General features: G+C 40.0%; 1 non-coding gene across 1 annotated transcript; it reads left to right on the forward strand.

The window, feature by feature from the left end:
- The first annotated feature begins 419 nt into the window (after window positions 1–419).
- Window positions 420–491, forward strand: TRNAC-GCA (transfer RNA cysteine (anticodon GCA)). The gene has a single exon. It is a non-coding gene; the product is annotated as a tRNA-Cys (tRNA).
- The last annotated feature ends 5,811 nt before the right edge of the window (window positions 492–6,302 follow it).

Here is a 6,302-nt window from a genome sequence, read left to right on the forward strand (position 1 = left end):
GTGGCCAAAAACAAAAAAGAAAAAAGAAACATAGGATAGTTGGTGTCTGGGAAGCTCAGGGCATAGTATAATGAATGAAGACGTACAGTTAGGGGTTCAGGGAAGGAAACCCCGAGGCAACTTTCCTCACTTCTAGTAGCTCTTGGGTACAAGTCCTTAAATTGCTGCAGCCAGGGTTCATTCTGTGAGGAGGAGGGACAGATCTACAAGAGAGACATTCTTTGTGGCTGGCTCCTAAAGTGACTAAAGCAGATGTTAAAAGATAGAAAAATTTTACTAAGTAGAAAAAAGAGGAAAAAAAACACAGAGTGGTGGAATCATTTTTTCTGCTTCTTAACTTTGCCAGGTACTACCTTGTTTATTTTTAGTATCCACCAGGTTAAGTAGAGGGCTTCCCTAGTGGGCTTCCCTGGTGGCTTTCCCTGGTGGCTCAGAGGATAAAGCATCTGCCTGCAATGCAGGAGACCCAGGTTCGATCCCTGGGTTGGGAAGATCCCCTGGAGAAGGAAATGACAACCCACTCCAGTATTCTTGCCTGGAGAATCCCATGGACAGAGGAGCCTGGCGGGCTACAGTCTGCGGGGTTGCAAAGAGTCGGACACGACTGAGCGAGTTAAGTAGAAGCTCTGTTCAGAAATATTCCTTACTGTGCGCAACCACACACTCTCCAACTCAGAGCAAAACACAGGTCTGTTGTCTAGCATCTGTTCACGGCCCAGGCCATCCCTGGTGTGAGCTGACAGAAAGGTGGTAGGCTCTGAGAGTTGCATACAAGGAGGCTTATCACTGGGCATTTGCTCTCAAGGGGGACATATCAGAAGAAAAAGACAGATTTTGAAAGACTAAGAATAAATTAAAGAATATGAAGTACAAAGTGGAAGTTTGTCAATCAGTGTGCTAAACTAAAATGATTAGGCAGAAAAAAACCTGAAAAACAATTGAGAGCCAACAGTGGTCAGAGACAGACTAAAATAAAATGAGTCAGTTGGAGCAATCTTGGACCTAATTCTGTGAATGCAGCTCATATACTGAATCACTATCCTTAAATACCCTAGAGGATAAACTTCATAGTTTTTATCTGTTTCAATGACTGTGATATTCCAAGTACCTACCTCAGTGCTGAGCACACTGTAGGAGCTTGATAAATATTTGCTAAACACATTTATTTACATGAAAGAATATGACTCAACATAGCTCAAAAAGTAGGGGCAAATCTAGAGACACCTATTATTTAAGAGTATGCATATTTATTTCTCAAGTTAAACACTTTTGATTTACACAGTCTTTTATTGATCTCCCTGATAATTCAGTAATCAGTGTGCATTATGCATCTCACCAGGCTACAAATTCTTCTTGTCCCCAAACTTTAGGCTCCACTCATTTGTTAGACAAATCAGAAAAAGTATTCTAGCTTTGTAGGTTGTGGAGAGAGGCCAAGTTGGCTTTTTCAAAATGTTATATGAAAAAATTATAGCTTGAGTTCACAGGTCAGTAGTAACATATTAATGTAGTATTAATTGTCCTATACTTACTTCAAGGATTGTAAGCTCTAATGGTCAAGGGTAGAAATATGCTCCCTCACCACTAATGATCTACTGTTAGAGAAACTGCTTTGGTAAGACAACCTGTTTAACTCAACCTAAGGCTCTACAGGGTCACTGCATTACTGTCATTCCATTTGTACAAATACAGAGGAAACCTAAAGAATTTCGATATCTTCTCTGTCACTTCTGGTATGAAAAAGAGACACAAATTGTACTTGTTTGACTAGAATCCTTTAGTTATTTAGGACTTTGAATCATTTCAAAAGCCTCCTGAGAGGTAAACAAATTTCTCTTACACAAAGAGATACTGGCAGCACGAAGTTCAGGTCGGAGTCCATGTAGGAAAGACTCTCCTCAGTTACCACAAGTTTCACTGATTGGCTGTCCACAGCAGCTTGGTTTGCGCTTCCTCAGAGCTCAACTTGGGAACAGTACAGTCATCTGGAGCCATTCTGTACCAAATGACAACCATCTGCTGCCCACATGCACTTTCTACTTGGACAAATAAAAACAATCACCCCACACGAAAACCCATTAATTCATACTTTTTAAAGACACTTAGCCCCACCTTGGAACAGCAACACTCCTGACAGCAATTCTTTGAGAATTAAGAATGGTATTAAGAATGGATCACCTAAAGCAAACCTTGGAAGTATTTAGAATGTCTGTGCATTTTCACAAGAAAAATACTCCTGGTTGCTTTTCTGTAGACTTTTATCTTCCCATATGTTTATAATTGGATTATTCAAACAAATGTACAAAGAGTGAACAATTATTTACAAGAGCCTTAGCTTATAGCATGAAGTTTTGACCATAGAGATACGGGTTTAGATTAAGATGTGGCGAGAATACACAAAAGAACTATACAAAAAAACTCTTAATGACTTGAATAACCACAAAGGTGTGATCACTCACCTAGAGCCAGACATCCTGGAGTTGAAATCAAGTGGGCCTTAGGAAGCAATACTACAAAGATAGTAGAGGTGATGGAATTCCAGCTGAGCTATTTCAAATCTTAAAAGATGATGCTGTTAAAGGGCTGCACTCAGTGTGCCAGCAAATTTGGAAAACTCAGCAGTGGCCACAGGACTGGAAAAGGTCAGTTTTCATTCAATCACAAAGAAGGGCAATGCCAAAGAACGTTTAAACTATCATACAATTGTGCTTATTTTGCATGCTAGGAAAGTAATGCTCAAAATTCTTCAGGCAAGGCTTCAACAGTATATGAACTTAGAACTTTCAGATGTAAAAGCTGGATTTAGAAAAGGCAGAGGAACCAGAGAGCAAATTGCCAACATCCATTGGCTCATAGAGAAAGCAAGGGAATTTCAGAAAAACAACTCCTTCTGTTTCATTAAAGTGAAAGTGAAGTCGCTCAGTCGTGTCCAGCTCTTTGCAACCCCACAGACTGTAGCCTACCAGGCTCCTTGGTCCATGGGATTTTCCAGGCAAGAACACTGGAGTGGGTTGCCATTTTCTTCTCCAGGAGATCTTCCCGACCCAGGGATTGAATCTGGGTCTCCTGCATTGTAGACAGATGCTTTACCGCTAAACTCTTTGTGTGGATCACAACAAACTGGAAAATTCTTAAAGAAATGGGAATACAAGACTAACTACCTTACCTGTCTCCTAAGAAACCTTTACGCAAGTCAAGAAGCAACAGTTAGAACCAGACATGGAACATCAAACTGGTTCCAAATTGGGAAAGGAGTACATCAAGGCTGTATATTGTCACTGTGCTTATTTAACTTCCATGCAGAGTACATCATGCGAAATGCTGGGCTGGATGAATCACAAGCTGGGATCAAGATTGCCAGGAGAAATATAAATAACCTCAGATATGCACATAATACCACCCTAATGGCAGAAAGCAAGAAGAACTAAAGAACCTCTTGATGGATGTGAAAGAGGAGAATGAAAAGGTTGGTTTAAAACTCAATGTTCAAAAAACTAAGATCATGGCATACAGTCCCATCACTTCATGGTAAATGGAAATAGTGGCAGACTTTATTTTCTTGGGCTCCAAAATCACTGCAGACCGTGACTGTAACAATGAAATTAAAAGAAGCTTGCTCCTTGGAAGAAAAGCTATGACAAACCTAGACAGCATATTAAAAAGCAGAGGTGTCAATTTGCTGACAAAGATCTGTATAGCCAAAGCTATGATTTTTCCAATAGTCATGTACAGATGTGAGAGTTGGACCATAAACAAGGCTGAACACTGAAAAATTGATGCTTTTAAACTGTGGTGCTGGAGAAGACTTCTGAGAGTCCCTTGGACAGCAAGGAGATCAAACCAGTTAATACTAAAAAAAAAAAAAATCAACCCAGAATACTCATTGGAAGGACTGATGCTGAAGCTGAAGCTCCAAAACTTTGGCCACCTGATACGAAGAGCCAACTCATTGAAAAAAACCCTGAGGCTAGGAAAGATTAAAGACAAAAGGAGAAGGGGACAACAGAGGGTGAGATGGTTGGATGGCATCGCTGACTCAATGGACATAAGTTTGAGCAAACTCCAGGAGATAGTGAAAGGGAAGCCTGATGTGCTGCAGTCCATGGGGGTCACAAAGAGTTGGACACGAGTCAGTGACTGAACAACAATGTACTGGTTTAAAAGCATGATTTGTTATAATCTTATCATTCTTTACATTCATAACAAGTTTGCTTATCCTCATAGTTAATCCACTTTAAGTATCAGGGATCTGGGAATGGTAGATAGAAGAAGTGAACTGAAATCCTTCATTCAACAAGTTTTACTGTGCTCACTATTTGTTGGCCTGGGATATATAGCAGTGGGATATAGGGTGATTTTCTATTTATTGAAGTTAGATCCTGTGAGTTTTTCACTTTTTTCTTCCTTCAGAAAAGTACTTATATCTATGTGTCTATCAATTAAGTTTTACCATAGTCTGCAGCATTATATCAACCTGCACTATAATTATTTTTAAGGGCAGAGTTTTATCATTTTTATATTTTATGTATTATAAATCTTGGACAGTTGGCCTAGGGCAAATGTATTTAGTTCTCTTTTCAGTCTAAGATTATTTTATCAAAACAATTAAAGTCAGGAAAACACCTACTTTGAGAATCAATGTTACTGTTGTCACAGTAGTATACAAGTTGCCACCTCAACACTACTGATGAAATAAATGACAATGGTTAAGTAGTTGCCAGATTCCCAGAATTGTAGAAGCCTGGGAATTGCTTAAACAAAAAGGTGAGAAAGCTCCAGCATAAAAAAAAAAAAAAAGAACAACAAAGGCAAGGCAAAGGTTTACAGTTTTGGCACTGCCCTGCCTTTGAGAAATCACTCTAGAGGGCAAAGGGCACTAGGGTGATTACTGCTTTAAAATTAAAAGTCACCCTGAAACACTATGAAGGGGGGATGAGGGACAACCTTCATTATACACACACATAGAGCAACCTAGATAGCATATTCAAAAGCAAAGATATTACTTTGCCAACAAAGGTTCGTCCAATCAAGGCTATGGTTTTTCCTGTGGTCATGTATGGATGAGAGTTGGACTCTGAAGAAGGCTGAGTGCCGAAGAATTGATGCTTTTGAACTGTGGTGTTGGAGAAGACTCTTGAGAGTCCCTTGGACTGCAAGGAGATCCAACCAGTTCATTCTGGAGGAGATCAGCCCCAGGATTTCTTTGGAAGGAATGGTGCTAAAGCTGAAAGTCTAGTACTTTGGCCACCTCATGCGAAGAGTTGACTCATTGGAAAAGACTCTGATGCTGGGAGGGATTGGGGGCAGGAGGAGAAGGGGACGACAGAGGATGAGATAGCTGGATGGCATCACCAACTTGATGGACGTGAGTTTGAGTGAACTCCGGGAGCTGGTGATGGACAGGGAGGCCTGGCGTGCTGCGATTCATGGGGTCGCAAAGAGTCGGACATGACTGAGTGACTGAACTGAACTGAGAGATACATGTATACATATGCTTATATGCCTACATATGTATGTATATACATAGATACACATGTAAACACACATATATGTATATATTATATAAAATGGTGTATGTCTGAGGGAAAGTAATGGGGAGAAGTCCAGCAGTCAAAGAGAAACTCTGTGAATCTCCTCCTACTCCAGAATTTTGAAAACTTCTACTTGGCTTTTGAAGAATGCGCCTCAGTGAAGGGGAGAGCAGTGAGGAAGAATTCACACCTGCTAAACCTGTTTTGTTTTTTCCTTTCTTTTACTTTGCCTACTACTGAGCAGCAGAATGGGCTAGGAATTCTTTTTGGACATAGGGAATTTAGTCCCTGCTACTACTGGAAAGTTAGTCATTTTGGAGTCTGAAGTTTGGGTGCAGAGTTGGGGGGAATACCTGGGGTTTTCCTTATGCCAAGTATTAAAATGGAAGTTTCACTTCAAAGCTATAAACCTCGCAGAAAGGTCAGCACAAGTTGGTCCTTAAAAAATATTGTTAATTGAATAAATGTGTGAATTAAAGGATCAGTGAATGAGATCAATGAGTAATAACTGTTTTCTCTATGTGGTGGAGAATACAGAAAAATATAAGACGTAATTGCTGCCTTTAGGATGCTTTATAATCAGATAGAGACACAAAGTTAGTCATAAACTAGTTGGAGGACAATATGCAATAGTGGCAATAAAACCACTATTGTTTCGGCAAAATAATCTTGAAGCTAGCTTATGAGTGGTTCAGCCTATATAAGTGGTTTGGAAAACAGAGATGATGCTGAAAGTGAAAGTGAAGGTGGCTCAATCGTGACCAATGCTTT

The sequence above is a fragment of the Bos javanicus genome, chromosome 11, assembly GCF_032452875.1.
Source record: "Bos javanicus breed banteng chromosome 11, ARS-OSU_banteng_1.0, whole genome shotgun sequence".
NCBI classification, from domain to species: Eukaryota; Metazoa; Chordata; class Mammalia; order Artiodactyla; family Bovidae; genus Bos; species Bos javanicus.